Below are 21,785 nucleotides of genomic sequence, written 5' to 3'. Positions count from 1 at the left end.
TGATGTTCTGTTATCCACATCCTCTGCCTCCTCACCCTCACTGTCCACAGGGTCCACTGCTGCCACAGGGGCATTTCCAATCTCCTCCTCCTGCAGATAAGGCACATGTCGTCTGAGGGCCAGGTTGTGCAACATACAGCATGCTACTACTATCTGGCAGACCTTCTCTGGTGAGTAGCACAAGGATCCACCTGTCAGATGGAGGCATCGGAACCTGGCCTTCAGGAGGCCGAAGGTATGTTCAATGACCCGTCTGGCTCACCCATTATACCAATTCTCAGTCCCTGTTATGGTATTCCTCACAGGGGTCAGGAGCCATGATAGGTTTGGGTAGCCAGAGTCACCTGCAAGTGTTGAGGGACAAACAATAGCCTTACACAATGGTATGGGGATAACTCCTGAAGGCATACACTGACATGCATTGTGTGGGGACACAGGCTCACCTATTAGCCACACCCTGTGTCTCTGTACTTGTGCCATCACACTTGGGATGCTGCTATTCCTCAGGATGAAGGCGTCATGCACTGACCTAGGATATTTGGCAGTGACGTGGGAGATGTACTGGTCAGCCAGGCACACCATTTAGACAATGAGTGAGTGAAAACTCTTCTGATTCCTGAACACCTGTTCATTGTGGCTGAGGAGGGGGGGACAAATGCAATATGTGTTCCCTCAATCGCCCCAATAATGTTGGGTATATGTCCCATTGCATAGAATTCTGCCTTCACAGTGGCCAAATCTTTCACATAGGGGAAAACAATGTAGCTGCACATGTGTTTGAGCAAGGCAGACAAAACCCTTGCCAGCACTATTGAGAACATTGGCTGTGACATACCTGCTGCCAAGCCCACTGTCACTTAGAAAGAACCAGTTGCCAGGAAATGGAGCACTGATAGAACTTGCACAAGAGGGGGGATTCCGGTGGGATGACAGATAGCTGAGAGCAGAGCAGGATCAATTGAGCACACAGCTCTGGGATTGTGTCTCTGTCCAGTCTATAGGTGAGTATTATGTGCCTCTCCTCCAGTGTAGGCAAGTCCACAAGGGGTCTGTACACGGGGTCTTGTCTCCTCCTCCTATTCATCCACAGTGGTAAGTATCTAAGGGACACAAGAGTGAGTAGGGTGTCACAATTTGTACAATGGAACCACCACCTCAGTGTACATAGAGCATTAACGTGATGGGACAATGGAATAACAATGTATGTGCAATTTATAACAATGACACAGTTTTCGATTATCTGAATGTTGTCCACCACCATAAAATGGTGACCGCCTGTCCTGTATGAAGGGACAGGTGGAAATCAGGTAACTCCGCTGGCATTAGGAGTCATAGCGGATGGCGAAAGGCTGTCTTGCACCACCGTGCTATTCCTCGTTGGCTAATATGGGGCTCTATGGTGTACAGTGGCCAATGGGGATAAACCGCTGTGGACGTGACAGCCATTTTCTGTACACAACCTCACTTGATTCCTGACTTTCCTCAGGACAACACCTACACTTCGTGTGCTGCTGTGACCTGTGTCTGGATCCTGCCATGGCCTGTGTGACCGGGGAAGGCCCCTGCCTTCACTTCGGAGGAGTTGGACCGATTGGTGAATGGGGTCCTACCCCAGTATGGACAGCTGTATGGGCCTCCAGACCAACAGGTTGCATGGAGATGTGTGAGGAAGCATTGTGTCATTTGTGGGGATGGTATGTCTGTTGGTAGTGTACATGGTGGGCGCGGGGTGATGTGTCTGCCAATGGAGATGGAAATGGAAATTGAGGGCCATATGAGTGACAGGCTGGACTGTATTTGTAATGGTATCGTCCTTTCTGTATTTCCTCTGCAGGGCAGCACCCATCAGAAGAAGGGATTGTGGCGTGCCATTGCCAAGGACGTGCGGAGCCTGGGGTCTACAGCAGGTGGAGCACCCATTGTAGGAAAAGGTGGGAGGACCTGAGATGCTGGGCCCAGAAGACCGCGGAGGCCCAGCTGGGGATGGCCTCCAAACGAGGGAGGGGTGCCCGTTGGAACCTGACCCCCAGATGGCCCACATACTTGCGGTAGCCTACCCAGAGCTGGATGAGCGCTTGAGGACATCAACGCAGCCACAAGGGGGTGATTACAGTGAGTGTGAGCGTAGCAACAATTATTGGTAGCTGGCATGGGATCCTGTGGTGGGTCTTAGTTAGTGGGTGCTCCTTAATGCCAGGTCAGGCATTGCAGCGTGATGCAGCTCAAGGGAAATTGGTGTATTGCAAAATCAGGTAACCTAGCTAGGTTGCATTCCATGTCAGACAGGGCTTAGTGGGTCGCAGGAGGGGTGCAGTTGGCGGTGGTTGGATCTCATCTTGCTGAGGCACCTAGCCAATTGGATGCCAGTGCGATGCATAGTGCACACTCATGACCACCGAGTGTGATGGTAATATATATGCCAGCTGTGGTTTTGGTGCTGTAATTGCCCCTGTGCTCCCTTTCTCTCCCCCCCTTTTTTTCTTCTGTCATCCTGTCCGTTTGTGTATTAGCATCATCTGGCGCAGGAGCAGGGGCACCGGCGAGAGAGAGAGCTGCATCCACAGGACCCAGGAGGAAGAGTCCACTGACGCCGATGGAACCAGTGGGATGGAGGACGAGGGGAGCACCTGGTGGAGACAGGAGGTGACAACACTGACTCTGATTCTTCCTCCGATGAAAGCTTCCTGGTGGTGGCAGACACATCTGGAACCATCCCAGTTACAGGTACAGCCACCACCGCCTGTACCAGCACAGCCCTCCCAGTAGCCCCCCACTGAGTTGCCTGTGCCCCCTCACCCAGGAGGGTGGTCATCTCCTTTGCCCCAGGCACCTGCGGCTGTGCCCCAGTCAGCCCTGCTGCCCTCAGTGAGGAGGCTATTGACTTCCTGAGATCCATCTCTGTAGGGCAGTCAACCATTGCGAATGCCATCCAGGGGTTGGAATCCCAGATGCAGCAATGCAATGCATTCCTGGAGGGCATCCACGGTGTATTGGCGGCCCAACAGAGTTTGTTTCAGGCTCTGGCCTCCTCTCTGATGGCAGCCAGTGTCCCTGTTCCTACCATCCCTCCTCCAACCACCACTTCCCATTTTCAGTCACCTCAACCCCAATCCATCCCAGGAACACATACAGATAAGCATGCACACAAAACATCACACAAGAGTGGCACAGACAAACGCAGGCAGCACACAGCAGGTGACAGGCACTCACACAAACACCAGACAGTTGCACACACATCAACATCCACTGCCTCCACTGTCTCCCTCTCTTGTTCCTCCCCCTCCCTCACAGTCATATCCACACTCACACCTGCATGCACTGCATCAACAGCCACCACCACCATCACCACACCAAGCAGCACACACACTTCACTTGCTGACACCTCCACAGCATCCATCCACGATTCCACTGTGTCCTCTCCCACCCTGTCTGCCCCCCCAAGAGACACAAACATACGCACTCAGACTCCCAACAGCCATCCACCTCACATCAGCACACTGCCCATGCACTTGCACCCAAGTCCAGCAAATGTACACTTCCAACAACCACTCTCATCCCTCCTCCCTCATCCTGCCCACCGTCCCAAAGAAGCTTTTACTTGCCCAAATTGACCTCTTCCCTCCCCCTCCACCCCCGTCCTGCCCATAAGAGCAAGATCCCAACGACTCAGCCCAGCTCAGAGAGGCAAGAGGCCCCCTCCACCGGCAGTGGGCAAGGAGCCCTAGCCTCCAACTGATACACAGCAGCCCTCACTTCCGGCTGAGACACAGCAGCCCTCAGCTCCAGCAGAGGGCATGTAGGACACCTTCCAGGAACATCGGGCCCCCTCCAGAACCAGTGGGCAAGATCCCCCCTCAGAGACTGTGACATTGCACTCCCGAGCAAGGAGTAATGGGCATGGAGCCCCCTCCAGAACCAGTGGGCAAGATCCCCACTTCAGCTGAGGTGTCCCCACCCCCTCCCCCCTGAGTTGGGTCTTGGACTGTGCCCTGTGGCCATGTGGGCCTTTGGTACTTTGGACTGGCCATTTTCTCCAATTGTTATTTTCACATAGACAATAAGGTGGCTGTTGGCATCAAATTACAATATCAGTTGTACCTAAATGTAGTCCTTGCATTATTATGATATGGGTCCTGTGACACTGGTTTTCCTCTGCAGCTGGTTGTGTGTATGATGTACGTGTGAATGGAGTGTGTGTCCCTCTCCTTTTCCTCCCTCCCTTGTGTGCTAGGTGGCTGTAATCACTATCGTCGTTGGTGTTCCATGTGGAGCATGGCGTAGAAGAATATCAGAAAGATTTGTAGTTCTGGTTCCATGGCGGCGGTGGTTATCTCTGTTTCCCTGATGGTGAGTCTTTCGTTTTCGGTACTGTGTTTGATTCGGCCCCGGAAATCCTGGCAGTTTGCTATGTTATAATATGGTGGACGGTACCTTGTCTTCCGTCTGGCTGTAGGTGGCTACCACCGTGGTCAGTGGTGTTAACGCCCTGGCAGTTGGTGTGGTACATTGGCTGTCTATGGGAGATATCACCGCCATGGTCATAATTTGGCATGTAATTACCGCCAGCCTGTTGGTGGTATTACCGCCACTTTAACGGTCTGTGCCATTGTCATAATGACCACCTATATTATTTCGTTATTTATAGTTGCAACATATGTTTCCTATTCAAAATGTCAAAAATCACCTCTAATGTCATTGGTGACAAGGAAGCTCAGGGATTCTGTGATAATTTGCACACATTTATCCAGGACTTTGTATAACAAGCTATCTCAGCTCCCATGCCAGAGATGTCAAAACATATAGAACTGTCATTTCAATCAATCAATCAATCAATCAATCAAAGCATTTGTGAAGCACACTACTCACCTGTGATGGTCTCACGGCGCTGAGGGGGGGCTGCTATTGCCCGGATAGCCAAGTCTTGAGGTGTCTCCTGAAGGTAAGTAGGTCCTGTGTCTGTCACAGGTGGGTGGGAAGAGTGTTCCACATCTTGGCGTGAGGTGGGAGAGTGATCTGCCACCGGCGGTCGTTCTGTGGATGTGTGGGATGGTGTCAAGGGCAAGGTCAGCGGAACGAAGCTGTAGAGTCAGGTGTAGAAGGAGTGCTGTCTGTTGAGGTATTCTGGTCCAGTGTTGTGCAGTGCCTTGTGAGCGTGGGTGAGGAGTTTTAACATGATTTTCTTGTTGATGGGGAGCCATTGCAGGTCTCTCAGGTGGGCTGTGATGTGGCTGTGGTGGGGGATGTCCGTTATAAGGTGTGCGGAGGCGTGCTGTATGCGTTGCAGTCTTTTCTGGAGCTTGGCCATGCTTCCTGCGTAGAGGGTGTTGCCACAGTCCAGTTTGCTGTTTACGAGGGCTTGGGTGACTGTCCATCTGATTTCGGTATGATCCATTTGTAGATCTTCCAAAGCAAGTGGAGGGTGTTAAAGCATGAGCAAGAGACGGCGTTGACTTGGTAAGTCATTGATAGCGATGAGTTCAGGATGAATCCTAGGTTGCGTGCATGGTTGGTGGGTGTCGGTGCCGTTCCTAGTGTGGCTGGCCACCAGGAGTCGTCCCATGTGGAGGGGGTGGAGCCAAGGATGAGGTCCTCAGTTTTGTCAGAATTTAGCTTCAGGCAGCTGTTCTTCATCCATTCGACGATGGCCTTCATTCCTTCGTGGAGGTTAGTTTTGGTGGTGGAGGGATCCTTGGTGAGTGAGAGGATCAGCTGGATGTCATTGGCGTATGAGACGATGTTGAGGTTGTGAGATCGGACTATGTTTGCAAGTGGAACCATGTAGACGTTAAAGAGGTTCGGCTGAGGGACGATCCATGGGGTACGCTGCAGATCCTTTTGGTGGAAGAGAGGAATGGAGTGAGGTGGGCTCTCTGAGTTCTGCCGCTGAGGAAGGAGGTGATCCAGTTCAGGGCTCTGTCGCGAAACACTCTGTCATTGAGGCATGTGCGTAGGGTGGTGGCAGACGGTGCCAAATGCATCCGGGGGTACAGAAAGATGAGGGCCGCGGATTCGCCATTGTCGAGCATGGTCTTAATATCGTCAGTGGCGGCGATGAGGGCGGTTTCAGTGCTGTGGTTGCTGCAGAATCTGGATTGGGACGGGTCCAGAGTGTTGTTCTCCTTCAGGAAATGGGTCAGTTGTTTGTTGACAATTTTCTTGATGACTTTTGCAGGGAAGGGGAGCAGGGAGATGGGCTGGAAGTTCTTGAGGTCCTTTGGGTCTGCCTTGGGTTTCTTGAGAAGGGCATTGATCTTGGCGTGTTTCCAGCTCTCTGGGAAGGTGGCGGACTCGAAGGAACTGTTGATGATCTTCCAGAGTTGGGGTGCGATGACGGAGCTTGGTTTGTTGAAGATGTGGTGAGGGCAGGGGTCAAATGGTGAGCCCGAGTGGATGGTGTTCATGATTTTGATGGTTTCATCGTCGTTGACGTGGGTCCTGGAGAGAAGGAGGCTGGTGAGTGGTGAGTCTGTGGTGTCGATGGTTGACGGGAGGTCTCGGTATTGAAGCTGTCATGAATGCCTGTGATTTTGCAGTAGGAGAAGGTGGTTAGGGAGTCGCAGAGCTCTTGTGTAGGGGGATGTTGTTGATGTTGGAGCCGGGGTTGGATAGTTCCTTCACAATGTTGAAGAGCTCCTTGTAGCTGTGTGCGTTATTGTTGATGCGTTCTTTGAAGGCAGTTCTTTTGGCAGTTCGGATGAGTTGAAGTCTGTGTGGTTGTCCGGTGTCTGTTCTTGGCGCCACTTTTTCTTGAGTCTTCGGCATGTTTGCTTGAATTCTTGGAGGTCGGCGGTGAACCAGAAGGCCTTTCTGTTGGTGCATCTGTTAGAGGGTTTCTTTCAAAAACGTGTCTCACAGAAGAGTACTTGTGTGTTAAATAATGGAAAGAAACACATCTTTTCTAAGGTTCATTCAAATTTAAATAAACCATTTCTTCCCAAAATTCTGGCCCTTTCCCCCAGTGAGGATTCTAATATGGTGGATAAGCTTTTTCTTCAGCTGAATGTTACCCAGTTGAGGAATACTGATGATGACATAGTTCAGGATAATCTGGATGATATTAATAACCAGGATACAGACAAAAGTGAAAGTTGTCTCCAACGGATTTGGGAGAGTCATCTAATAAGACAGATTTGACTGTACTTCGACTGTAGTTGATTGTATGGGGGAACCAATGGTTGATCCTACTTTGATGCATCATCCAAATTCTACCCAGTGGTCCTCCTCTGATCATGTGGCTGATGATGTTTCTCTCCATTTGAGACAACCTTTGGGTAAACCCACTAGCAACAAATTACATCCTGAATGTCCCCATCCTACTCTTCCACATAACGTTACTGCCACCCTGGCTATAGTTCCCAACATGGTTTTATTATTTTCTAAGTTTGGTAAAGACCCTAAAAAAGGAGTTGACAGGGCCTGGTCAAACCCTCAAGATAGGTTTCTTGATTTAACAGGTCCTCTAACTAGAATCTTGGATCTGGCTGAGGAAGCTAGACTGGAAGGCTCACAATTACATCTCAAAACTCTTTAAAATTGGGCTCAGAGGGCAATATGCATTCTGGGCAATGTGCATTCTGACATTTCTCAAGAGACGCAAAAGTCTTTTATTAAAGATCGATTCAAAACTGGGCAATCTGTCCAACAGAGAAGAGACCAACAGGCCAATTAATTACTTTTCGGAAACTCTTTTAAAATAGAAATGATCAAGTATGTGTCTAATTTTGCAACTATTCCTAAGGCTCCGTTTTCTCTTAAGAAGATTTTCAACTTCAGAGTTTTTGCAGGGCTGGTAAAGGCAGGAGCCACTTTACCGCCTGCTATGTCTCCAGCTGAGGCAAATTCTACAGAGGCTACTCCAGATTCAGTCAAGAATAAAAAACCCAGTTCCACCCTCAAAGAAGTAGAAGATTCAGGAGCAGAGGTTTCTGTCAAAGAGGAATCCAAAACTAAGGTAAGAGTTTTCTATTCTAGCCCTTGTCCTTTAGGAGGTCTTTTGGCATTTGTTCTTCCAAATTGGTGCAAAACCACTGCAGATCCTTGAGTTCTATGAACTGTTCAGTGTTATTGCATAGACCTTTAACAAACCTCTCATCAAACACATTTTCCTCCTTTAAAATTTTCCCAAGCACAAACCCATCTAATCAACATGGAAATTATTTCTTTAATCTCAAAGAACACAGCAGAGAAAACAAGTCTTCACCCAACTTCTTTTCTCAGTACAATTACTCTTTTATAAAAGAAAAACAAAAGGTTCATCCTGTGAGAAACCTAAGAATGTTCAACATTTCAGTAGACTACAATAATTTCAAGATGCAGACTATCCTTCATCTCAGAGACACCTTGTTAGAGGGGGACTGGATGGTCCACTTAGATCTCCAAGACATACATTTCACTATTCTTGTTCATCCGTTTTACAGGAAATTCCTAGTTCCAATGGGATAATTCAATCTTCCAATTCACGGCTCTTCCTTTAGGACTTTCTTCGGCACCATGGTGCTTCACGAAGATAATGAAACCGGAAGAGGCTAATCTAAGAGCCTAAGGAAAAAGATTGATTAGTTATTTAGACAACTTCCTTATAATGGATCAGAACAAAGACCTTCTTCTAAGCCAGCTGGTAAAATGTCTTAATCTTTTAAATTCTCTAGGTTTTCTGGTAAATATGGAAAAATCTCCTCTTGTTCCCTCTTCTCAAATCGAGTATCTGGATTTCCCCATAGAGAAAAAAACATTCTCTTTGCTTCTTTCTCAGAAAAAATTCAAGCAAATAAAAAATGAAACTCAGCAAGTACTCAATCTTTCAATATTATCTCTCCTGTCTCTTTCAAGAATTGTAGGCTTTTTGGCCTCTTCCATCCAAGCTACTTTTTCTGGGTCCTTTGCATTACAGAGCCCTAGAAAGATAAAAAATTCTGCATCTTTGCAAAGGGCGTCTTTATTCAGACGTGATTCAATTAGACCAGCAATCAGAAGCAGAACTCCTATGGTGGCTGGATCACTTTGCTGCTTGGAACAGGAGAGCTATTGTCTCTACAGGCCCAGGTCTAGTATTAGAATTGGCTAGGTTGGGGCTCAAGATGTGGCAACATCTCGATTGGGGAGTGTAGGAGGCTGGACTGGCTTGTAGTGAGTACCAAGGGGTACTTACACCTTGCACCAGGCCTAGGTATCCCTTATTAGTGTATAGGGGTGTCTAGCAGCTTAGGCTGATAGAAAAGGTAGCTTAGCAGAGCAGCTTAGGCTGAACTAGGAGACGAGTGAAGCTCCTACAGTACCACCAGTGTCATATGCACAATATCATAAGAAAACGCAATACACAGATATACTAAAAATAAAGGTACTTTATTTTTATGACAATATGCCAAAAGTATCTCAGTGAGTACCCTCAGTATGAGGATAGCAAATATACACAAGATATATGTACACAATACCAAAATATGCAGTAATAGCAATAGAAAACAGTGCAAACAATGTATAGTCACAATAGAATGCAATGGGGGCACATAGGGATAGGGGCAACACAAACCATATACTCTAGAAGTGGAATGCGAACCACGAATGGACCCCAAACCTATGTGACCTTGTAGAGGGTCGCTGGGACTGTAAGAAAACAGTGAGGGTTAGAAAAATAGCCCACCCCAAGACCCTGAAAAGTGGGTGCAAAGTGCACCTAAGTTCCCCAAAGAGCACAGAAGTCGTGATAGGGGAATTCTGCAGGAAAGACCAACACCAGCAATGCAACAACGATGGATTTTCAGACGAGAGTACCTGTGGAACAAGGGGACCAAGTCCAAAAGTCACGATCAAGTCGTGAGTGGGCAGATGCCCAGGAAATGCCAGCTGTGGGCACAAAGAAGCTGCCACCGGATGGTAGAAGCTGAGGATTCTGCACGAACGACAAGGGCTAGAAACTTCCCCTTTGGAGGATGGATGTCCCACGTCGTGAAGAGTCGTGAAGAAGTGTTTTCCCGCAGAAAGACCGCAAACAAGCCTTGCTAGCTGCAAGGGTCGCGGTTAGGGTTGTTGGATGCTGCTGTGGCCCAGGAGGGACCAGGATGTCAACAATTGCGTGAGGGGACAGAGGGGGCACCCAGCAAGACAAAGAGCCCACTCAGAAGCAAGCAGCACCCGCATAAGTGCCAGAACAGGTACTACGAAGTGGAGTGAACTGGAGCTCACCCGAAGTTGCACAACAGGGTCCCACGAAGCCGGATGACAACTCAGGAGGTCGTGCAATGCAGGTTAGAGTGCCGGGGACCCAGGCTTGGCTGTGCACAAAGGAAATCCTCGGTTAGTGCACAGGAGCCGGAGTAGCTGCAAAACACCGTTTCCAGCAATGCAGTCTAGCGTGGGGAGGCAAGGACTTACCTCCACCAAACTTGGACTGAAGGGTCACTGGACTGTGGGAGTCACTTGGACAGAGTTGCTGAGTTCAAGGGACCTCGCTCGTCGTGCTGAGAGGAGACCCAGAGGACCGGTGATGCAGTTCTTTGGTGCCTACGGTTGCAGGGGGAAGATTCCGTCGACCCATGGGAGATTTCTTCGAAGCTTCTAGTGCAGAGAGGAGGCAGACTACCCCCACAGCATGCACCACCAGGAAAACAGTCGAGAAGGCAGCAGGATCAGCAATACAAGGTCGCAGTAGTCGTCTTTGCTATTTTGTTGCAGTGTTGCAGGCTTCCAGCGCGGTCAGCAGTCGATTCCTTGGCAGAAGGTGAAGAGAGAGATGCAGAGGAACTCTGATGAGCTCTTGCATTCGTTACCTCAGGATTTCCCCAAAGCAGAGACCCTAAATAGCCAGAAAAGGAGGTTTGGCTAGCTAGGAGAGAGGATAGGCTAGCAACACCTGAAGGAGCCTATCAGAAGGAGTCTCTGATGTCACCTGCTGGCCCTGGACACTCAGAGCAGTCCAGTGTGCCAGCAGCACCTCTGTTTCCAAGATGGCAGAGGTCTGGAGCACACTTGAGGAGCTCTGGGCACCTCCCAGGGGAGGTGCAGGTCAGGGGAGTGGTCACTCCCCTTTCCTTTGTCCAGTTTCGTGCCAGAGCAGGGCTGAGGGATCCCTGAACCGGTGTAGACTGGCTTATGCAGAGATGGGCACCATCTGTGCCCATCAAAGCATTTCCAGAGGCTGGGGGAGGCTACTCCTCCCCAGCCCTGACACCTTATTCCAAAGGGAGAGGGTGTAACACCCTCTCTCTGAGGAAGTCCTTTGTTCTGCCTTCCTGGGCCAAGCCTGGCTGGACCCCAGGAGGGCCGAAACCTGTATGAGGGGTTGGCAGCAGCTGCAGTGAAACCCCGGGAAAGGCAGTTTGGCAGTACCCGGGTCTGTGCTAGAGACCTGGGGAATCATGGGATTGTCTCCCCAATACCAGGATGGCATTGGGGGGGCAATTCCATGATCTTAGACATGTTACATGGCCATATTCGGAGTTACCATTGTGAAGCTATAAATAGGTATTGACCTATGTATAGTGCACGCGTGTAATGGTGTCCCCGCACTCACAAAGTCCGGGGAATTGGCCCTGAACAATGTGGGGGCACCTTGGCTAGTGCCAGGGTGCCCACACACTAAGTAACTTAGCACCCAACCTTTACCAGGTAAAGGTTAGACATATAGGTGACTTATAAGTTACTTAAGTGCAGTGTAAATTGGCTGTGAAATAACGTGGACGTTATTTCACTCAGGCTGCAGTGGCAGGCTTGTGTAAGAATTGTCAGAGCTCCCTATGGGTGGCAAAAGAAATGCGGCAGCCCATAGGGATCTCCTGGAACCCCAATACCCTGGGTACCTCAGTACCATATACTAGGGAATTATACGGGTGTTCCAGTATGCCAATGTGAATTGGTAAAATTGGTCACTAGCCTGTTAGTGACAATTTGGAAAGAAATGAGAGAGCATAACCACTGAGGTTCTGATTAGCAGAGCCTTAGTGAGACAGTTAGTCATAACACAGGTAACACATACAGGGCACACTTATGAGCACTGGGGCCCTGGCTGGCAGGGTCCCAGTGACACATACAACTAAAACAACATGTATACAGTGAAATATGGGGGTAACATACCAGGCAAGATGGTACTTTCCTACAGGGAGCATATGGTCAGAGAAGGAATCCTCACTGCACATAAATTGTTTAGAGATGCTTGCAAGCTCTTTTGATCATCAGCCATTCACAACAGACAAGATTAATTGTTCAATTCTTCTGAGAATGGACAATGTCTGCAGTAAAATACTTCAATCATCAAGGAGAGACAATGTCAAAACTATTAGCAGTTCTAGCCAAACGTTTTTGGGAAATTGGTCTACAATGAAAACTGTTGGTCTAAGCTTAATATCTTCCAGGGAAACTGAACACTAAAGCTGATTTGTGCTCCGGACAAATGAGAGTCTGTTGCAATTCTTGTCTTCATCCTTCAATGTCCAAAAACCTTTCTGTGAACTTCGAAACAATGTCAGTAGATTTGTTCGCCTCTTGTTTGAATTCCCACCTTCTCAAATTTTACAGTTGGAGACCAGATGCTCAAGCTTTGGCAACAAATGCTTTTTTTCAAGACTGGTCTCTACATCTCAACTATGCCTTTCCTCTCAATGATGCCTTTCCACCTTTCCATATGATAGCCAGTTTTATAGCCCAAGCTCATTACCAACGGGCTTCATTGTTTCTGGTTACACCCTTTTGGCAAGCTCAGCCTTGGTTCCGCTCAGTTCTGGAGTTGTCAATCATTTTCCCAATTCTCATTCCAACATTTCCCAATCTCCTTCTCATACCCTTACTCTAGTGGCACGGAAGATTTCAGGTCAGTCTGACATACCCTTGGAATTTCCGAAGAAGCTGCTCAATACATCCACCACTCTTGGGCTCCAGGAATAACAATTGTTTATAAGTCTACTTGGCTGGCTTGATGTCGCTGGTGTATAGACAAGAATTGAGATCGCTTTTCAGCTGATGTGACTTTGATTGTTACGTTCTTAGCCTCCTTTGCTTATTAAGGGAAGTCATATAGAAGAGTGAACAGTTATAGATCTGTTATTTCTGTGGAATATATTTGAGTGGATGGAAAACCCGTTAGTGAGCATCCTTTGATTTGTTGTCTCTTGAAGGGAGTAAGATTTTCTAATCCTCCTGCTCCAAAATACAGTCAAATGTGGGATGTTAATTTAATTTTGAATTTGTTTATTTTTAGCAGGATAACAAGTTTTTTACTCTTTAATTCCTAGATGCAAAATTGACGATGTTTTTGTGTTTATTTTAATTGAAGCAAATATCTGATGTTAGAGCTCTAGATATATCTAAAGTGCAATTTTCTCCTTCTGTTTTTTTTCGGAATTCATAGAAGAACTAATAAAATTGTCAGCTGTACAATACCCCTATGTTCCTTCCCATCCTAAACTTTGCATTGGACATTGTTTAAAAACATATATTGCAAAGCCTGCAGACTCGAGAAGGTCCTCCTCTGTCTAATTGTTGATTTCCTTCTTTAAATCATATAAACTTGTGTCTTCTTCTACTCTTCCCTATTGGGTTAAATGAAGTATGTCCTTAGCAGGTATTAACACTAATTCTTTTGGAGCCAACTCACTTAGGGGGGCTATGACTTCTAAAGCCTTCTGGGTAGATTGGAGGACATTCTCAGTTCAGCAGACTGGTCTTATGTTTCCACTTTCAAAACCTTTTATTGTAAACAAATTATTAATGTTGCAAACTCTGCTATTAATATGCTCTGAAGAAGCATAATAGGAGCCTTTGGCCTTGTAAAAAAATACATATTTCCCTAGCTTTAGTAAAGGGAAGTATAGACTTTATTAAAGACAAGGAGGTGAATATTGTCCCACTGCTCTCTCTTTGATAACCCTACATAGTTTGTTTTTCAGTGCTGGTTCTCCCTGCATCTACAACTTCAATGTAAAAATGTTCATCAGTCTACCAAGTTGATTCCACAGGATTTGCCTACACCATCTGGACTGCATCAGTTGGGGCATTCCTCTTCCTGGCAACCTTTGGCTCTTCAGTTCCTGTATTGGATTTCGCTAAAGACTTTTTTGCTCTATTGCTGGCCATTTCTATTGCCCTTGTCATTATGCCAATGTTTTGTTATCCTTGACATGCACTTGCAAGAAAATAGTAACTGTTGCTCGCAGTTAAGATAGTTATTAAGCTTAAAGTCTCCCTATTGATTGTTTATTTATGACTTCATTTGGTGGTTTCTTGTTTCCCATGGTCTCATGGGAAATGTAGTTTTGTTGTTTTATTTTGGCTGCTATTGAAATTAAAGCAAGAAAAGGATAATGTACTGAGGGAGGAGATTGCAAGGAAGGAAATAGAACAGAGCTTGAAAGTGCATGTTATCGAAGAGGAAAGTGGGAAGGAGGACATTATTGCTAGATGGTGGCTACTGAAGGGAGCATCAACTGGTAGGAGAGAATAAGTTGAGTGGAGGATGATGGAGCTGACTAGTAGCACGGGATTGTTGGTGTCTTTCGAGCACTGATGTCGGAAGTGACTGAAAGAGTGTGGCCTTGAGACTGGAGAGTGGGGCACAGAATCTAGAGCAAGGCATTGGAAGGAGTGCAGTTTTCTTTCTGACCTGTCCGAAGCAGTGAAATGCTGCACGGACATAAAATGGAGGCATCCTTCTGTGTGAGTGGCAACTGGCACCAGCAAGGTGTGGGAAGCAGCAGTTTCAGCAGTGGCTGTTTGGAGTGGAAGCCAAGTGTGCTGTACTTTCAAGCCAGCTTTCTTCTCACACGCCAGAGTCCCTGCTCAGGAGGCCAGCCCCATCGTCACTGGCCAGGAGGCCACCGCCAGCCCCAGAGTCACTGCCCAGGAGGCCACCGCCAGAGTCACTGCCCAGGAGGCCAGCCCCATCGTCACTGGCCAGGAGGCCACCCTCCAGCCCCATCGTCACTGGCCAGGAGGCCATCGCCAGCCCCAGAGTTACTGCCCAGGAGGCCACCGCCAGCCCCATCGTCACTGGCCAGGAGGCCACTGCCAGCCTCAGCCCAGCTAGCCAGGAGGGCCCCTCAAGCCACAGCCCAGCTGACCCATGAAGGCCTCCCAGCCACAGCCCTGCTGGGCAATGAAGGACCGCCTTGGCAAGCACAGCTGAACAGGGCAGGGACCGCTGAATAGGGCAAAGACCGCCATGGAATGCACCGCTGAACAGGTCTGACACTGGCAACGCAAGCACCGCTGAACAGGCCAGGGATCGCTGAACAAGGCAGGGACCGCTGAACAGGGCAAAGACCGCTATGGAATGCACCGCTGAACAGGTCTGACACTGGCAACGCAAGCACCGCTGAACAAGCCAGGGACCGCTGAACAGGGCAAAGACCGCCATGGAATGCACCGCTGAACAGGTCTGACACTATCAACGCAAGCACCACTGAACAGGGCAGGGACCGCTGAACAGGGCAAAGACCGCCATGGAATGCACCGCTAGCCAATTTGCGGCAGGGGCAGTGACGCAACTTGGACCGTCATGGGGTGTGTGCTGTACTCTGGGCACAATGCCCCCTCCAGAACCAGTGGAGACTGTTATCCACTTGAGAGACTGTGGCTTTGCACTCCCCAGGATACAGCAGTGGGCAACCCACCCACTGTAGAGACTTGAGAGACTATGGCTTTACACTCCCCAGGATGGTACAGTGGGCAACCCACCCACTGCGGAGACTTGAGAGACAGTGGCTTTGCATTCCCCAGGATGGTACAGTGGGCAACCCTACCCCTGCAGAGACTTCAGAGTCTGTGGCTTTGCATTCCCCAGGATGGTACAGTGGGAAACCCACCCACTGTAGAGACTTGAGAGACTGTGGCTTTGCACTCCCCAGGATGGTACAGTGGGCAACCCACCCACTGCAGAGACTTGAGAGACTGTGGCTTTGCACTCCCCAGGATGGTACAGTGGGCAACCCACCCACTGCAGAGACTTGAGAGACTGTGACTTTGCACTCCCCAGGAGACATCAATGGGCATGGAGCCCCCTCGTGCATCTGGCGTGGTGCACTCATCCGGCTGAGGTGCCCCCCCTTCCCTTACCCCTGAGGTGCCTGTTGTATTTCTAGCTGATGCCCCAGCAGTGTTCTCTCCGTTTTGATCAGGTATCTTGTGTGGGCCTCGCCCATGCATTTTGGGCCCAGTGATCCACGGACAATGAATGATGCATTACCTGCACTACTAATCGTGGTGTATATTTTGTTGATAGTGTATGTATGTGTATATTTGCTTCCTGTATTTTGATATATTACAGTGGTTCAACTCATTTCCTTTTGTGTTTGCATTCTTCCGGGGGGGTTGGGGTGTTACTGTAATGTATAGATATGCATTGGTGTGTGTGTTGTAGTGGGTGAGGGTCGGGTGGGGGTTGGGATGTTGGTTGTGTGTGTCCCTGTTTTTTGCCTCCCCCTCCTCTATGTTGTAGGTGCAGTACACACCGTGCTCTTCGCCGCCGGCGTTGATGATCCTCGTATAGGAGCAGGAAGACTATCGCTCACAGAATATGGAGTTCCGGCTCCATGGTGACCCTCTTCTCTGTGGAGTGTGTAGAGGTGAGTGTTTTCCCTTTGAAATGGCTGTTTCTGCCGTGTTTTTATCCGCGATGAATCCGCCCCGGTGAAGGTGGCGGATTGGTAGGTTGTGATACTGTGGGCGGTACATTGTCTCCCGCCTGTCTGTTGGCGGTGACAGCCGCGCTGTTTGTCTTTACCGCCGCTCCGGTCGGAGTGTTAAAGTGGCTGTCTTTGTTGGCGGTTCCCGCCACGGTCATAATTCCTATTTTGTTACTGCCGTTTTAACACCATCCGCCCGGGTTGTAATGACCACCATTGTCACTAAAATAAAGTACCTTTATTCTTAGTAACTCTGAGTATTGTGTTTCTTATGATATTGTGCTATATGATATAAGTGGTATGGTAGGAGCTTTGCATGTGTCATAGTTCAGCCTAAGCTGCTTTGCCATAGCTACCTTCTATCAGTCTGAGCTGCTAGAAACACCTCTATTCTACTAATAAGGGATAACTGGACCTGGCACAATGTGTAAGTACCACAAGGTACCCACTATAAGCCAGGTCAGCCTCCTACATTGGTGGTGCAGCGGTGGGATAAGTACTTGTAACTGCTTTACCACTTTGTCATTTGGTGCTTTTCATAAGAAAACCATATACCAACTAGTTCAGTATATGTACATTGAACCAAACAGTTTACTTTTCTGCTCTAAAACTCTCTACTAAGTTTCTGAAAAGTTCTGAAAACCTTTAAAAGTTTTCCAAACGTTTGAAAAAGTTTTTTGTCTGTGCTTTCTAAAGTTCTAAAACTTTTTCTCTCTCTGTCTTAGACCTTTTTCAATCATGTCTACAGTAGAGGCTACTTCCAAAGTTGGTCAGGCAACTTATGAAAGTTTAAACTACAAGAGTTTGAGGGGTCTCTGCCTGGATAGAGGTTTAAACATAGGTAAGAATCCAACAAAAGAGTTTCTCTTTAACCTGCTCTTGCAGGATGACCAGAATCAGTCTGGCCCATCTCAGCAAAGGGTAGAAAAAGGGGAGGCTTCCCAGTCAGACTCAGAGGAGTTCCCTGAAGATGCTGGGGAGGGTTCTTACAAAGTCCTGCCCCCTAGCAGGCCACCTAGTGACACTGGTAGTGTTAGAGGGTCACATATCAGTAGGGCATCTTTCACTCCTAGAGGCCAGTTTACTAGGGTCCAGCCAGTTAGGGACCGGTCTCTTTCTGCAAAATCCCAAATCTCCTCTGTGTCCAAACATTCCCAAGCCTCCCACCCTGTGGACAGCTTAATGGAAAGGGAACTCAGAAAGCTGAGGTTGGAAGAGGCCAGACTGAAGCTTAAACAGCAGCAGCTGGCCTTAGACATTGAATCCCTAGACATAGAGAGGGAAAGACAGAGATTGGGGTTAGTTTCCCATGGTGGCAGCAGAAACCTGCATAGGATAGTCCCCCCTTACAAGGAGGGGGATGACATTAATAAGTGGTTTGCTGCACTTGAGAGGGCCTGTATGGTACAGTTGGTGCCTCAAAGGCAGTTGGCTGCTATCTTGTGGCTATCTTTCACTGGGAAGGGTAGGGGTAGGCTCCTTACTGTCAGGGAAAGTGATGCCAATAATTACAAAGTTTTGAAGGATGCACTCTTGGATGGATTTGGCTTAACCACTGAACAATACAGGATTAAGTTCAGAGACACCAGAAAATAGTCCTCTCAAGACTGGACAGATTTTGTTGACTGTTCCATTAAGGCCTTGGAGGGTTGGTTGCATGGCAGTAAAGTTTCTGACTATGAAAGTCTGTATAATCTGATCCCGAGAGAACATATTCTTAACAATTGTGTGTCTGATTTGTTACACCGGTACCTGGTAGACTCAGATCTGACCTCTCCCCAAGAATTGGGAAAGAAGGCAGACAAATGGGTCAGAACAAGGGTGAACAGAAAAGTTCATACAGGGGGTGACAAGGTTGGCAAGAAGAAGGATGGTAAGTCTTCTGACAAGGGTGGGGACAAAAGTAAACATTCTGATTCTTCATCAGGCCCACAAAAATCCTTTGGGGTGTGGTGGGTCCAAATCCTCTTCAAACAATCAGAAAAAGACTTGGGGGGTCATTCTGACCTCGGCGGTAAAAGGCCCTTACCGCCGGTCAGAAGACCGCCATAACACCGCCGCGGCCGCGGTTAACCGCCACGGTCATTCTGACCCACAACGGCCAAACCTCCAAAAATCCGTCCTCCACTGCAGCCCGCCACATCAGCGGGCAGCGATAAACTGGAGATGACCAAACCTCCACCGTCACGCCAACAGAAATACGCCCATGCCATTACGACTCACGAATCCACACGGCGGTCATTCAAACGCGGTATTCCATTGGCGCTACACACCGCCGCGGTCAGAATACACACACATCACCAAAACACAGCCACATTGGACAATTTGAAATACACACACCTGATACACATACACACACCACTCCCACACAATCAACCAACTATAAAACACACACCCACATCACCCACAAACCCCTGCGACCATAATTACTGAGAGAAGGAGAGAGAGACACACCAGACAATCCATAGCAAGACACACTGAGGCACACTACACCATCACACACACCACATAGTAGCACAAAGCACCACTCACCAACATACTCCTCATCACATACACCACCCCACACCTCACCCACACCACCCCATGGCACCCCAAAGGCACCCACGCTTTTCGGACCAAGAACTCCGGGTCATGGTGGAGGAAATCCTAAGAGTGGAACCCCAGCTCTTCGGCTCGCAGGTGCAGCACACCAGTATAGCCAGGAAGGCGGAGCTATGGCAGCGGATCGTGGACAGGGTCAACGCGGTGGGACAGCATCCCAGGAATAGAGAGGACATCCGCAAAAGATGGAACGACCTACGGGGGAAGGTCCGATCGATGGTCTCCAGGCACAACATCGCGGTCCAGAAGACTGGCGGCGGACCCCCACCCACCCCTCCCGAATTTACATCGTGGGAGCAAGACGTCTTGAACATCCTGCATCCTCAGGGCCTCTCTGGAGTAGCCGGAGGAATGGACTCTGGTAAGTCCAATCTCAACTACTATATCCCCCCCACCCCACCAGCATGCCAACCCACACCCCCACCCTCACCCCCAACCCCCCAGCACACATCCTCCCTGACAATGTCTCACCAGCACAACCCACCCATCCCAACACCAACTCCTGCATGCCAACACAAATCATGGGCACCCATCACCTAAGCATGACCACTGCACTAACCCCCCCCCACTAACTACCCTCACAACACCTCCCTCAAGAGAATGCCTGCACTGGGGGACAAGGGCACCCATAACACGCACGCTATTGCACACACAGAAACAATAACCAAACTCTCTTACCCCATGAAGGACCCGAACGACAACACACCAGCCAGGAGGGTCCAGAAGTGTCCATCCCACCACCGGAACAGGCCCACACTGAGGATAGCAGCTCTGTCGACAGTGAACCTGATGACCAGCCCGGACCATCGGGGACCTCTGGGCAGTCGGTTCCCCTCAGGCAGCCACAGGCCACACCAGACCCGACCCCCTCTGCCAACACCAGCACAGCTCCCACCCAGCGGGCCCATGCCTCTGTCTCTAGGACAGCTCAATCAGCGGTGTGTCTGCCACTACAGGGCACCCAGGCTAACCCAACACCCCAACAACAACAGGGACCTGAGGGCAGTGGTAGCGGGCACACCGTCCAGGGGACAGAGGCCGGGGGAAACCGGGCAGCTCGGAGGGCTGCTGTGCGACAGGGGGGGGAGGAGAGGCCCAGGGAACCCACTCTCCAAGAGGCCCTCACCACCCTCATGAGGGCCTACCACCACTCCCAAGAAACGATGGCGACGGTACTGGCCAGGTTCACTGAGATCCAGGCACAGCAGGAGGAACACTACATGGGGTTCAGGGAGGAGCTGAGAATCATCGGGACCGCAATGGGGACCATCGTCCTGGCCCTCAACAGGATAGAGGACGCGTTGCAGGACCATGGTGCACCACACAGGGCCCCTGTCACTAGCCCGGACCAGGAACAGCCTACCACCTCCACCGGCGCTAGTGGACAGGAGGTCCCAACACCTCGACAGCCCCCCAGAACCCCACCTCCTGCTGAAGAACAACCACCCCGTAAGAGGAGCCTGAGACCAAAAAAAAAGACAGAGTAGGATGTCAAGACCCCCGCCAGCAGGACATACCCCCTCAAGTCTTCCCACTGTCCCACATTGCCACCCTGTCCAACCATGAACTGCCTATGCTCCATCCTTCCACAGGCAAAAGGACAATGCACCTGTGAGACTGAGAACTGGACTCTGCCATGGATATTCCTCCACCCCCACCCATCACCCTTAGAATCACATGTACCGATATCTAGCACTGTAAATAAATCACATTTTGCACACAAATCTGTTTTGAGTCATGCTGTATTATTAACAAATGTATTACATATTACTGTTCAATTTCTGTTCTGTCAATTAGTCATGACAACATACCAATGTCAATACGCTGTATTTCATGGGCGAACCAAGCAGAAGTCAGGTACTGAGTCAGACAGCACTGAGAAGGGAAGGGAAAGGCAAAAATTAATGAAAAACATCTGTGGGGAACTACAGAAAGTACAGAGGCAGGAGGCTATAAGCAATTGTGAAATGTCGTAGGTGATTCTTACCTGTGTGTTACTGGAAATACTGTTGTATCACTCTGTCCCTATTGTCTGTGTCGTCCTCAGAGTCTTCCTCCTCTTCACTCTCCACAGGCTCCACGGCTTCTACAACACCACCATCTGGACCATCCTCCTGCAGGAAAGGCACCTGGCGTCTCAAAGCCAGGTTGTGAAGCATACAGCACGCCACGATGATATGGCACACCTTCTTTGGTGAGTACATTAGGGATCCACCTGTCATATGCAGGCACCTAAATCTGGCCTTCAGGAGCCCAATCACCCTCCTAGTACGCCCATGGGCCTCATTGTACCGTTCCTCTGCCCTGGTCCTGGGATTCCTCACTGGGGTCAATAGCCACGGCAGGTTGGGGTAACCAGAGTCACCTATTAGCCACACACGCTGTCTCTGTAGCTGGTCCATCACATAGGGAATGCTGCTATTTCGCATAACATACGCGTCATGCACTGACCCTGGGAACTTGGCATTTACATGGGAGATGTACTGGTCAGCCAAACAGACCACCTGGATATTCATTGAATGGTAATTCTTCCTGTTCCTGTACACCTGTTCATCGTCATTTGGGGGGGCTAAAGCC

The sequence above is a fragment of the Pleurodeles waltl genome, chromosome 7, assembly GCF_031143425.1.
Source record: "Pleurodeles waltl isolate 20211129_DDA chromosome 7, aPleWal1.hap1.20221129, whole genome shotgun sequence".
NCBI lineage: Eukaryota > Metazoa > Chordata > Amphibia > Caudata > Salamandridae > Pleurodeles > Pleurodeles waltl.
Note: the sequence above shows the minus strand (reverse complement) of the source record.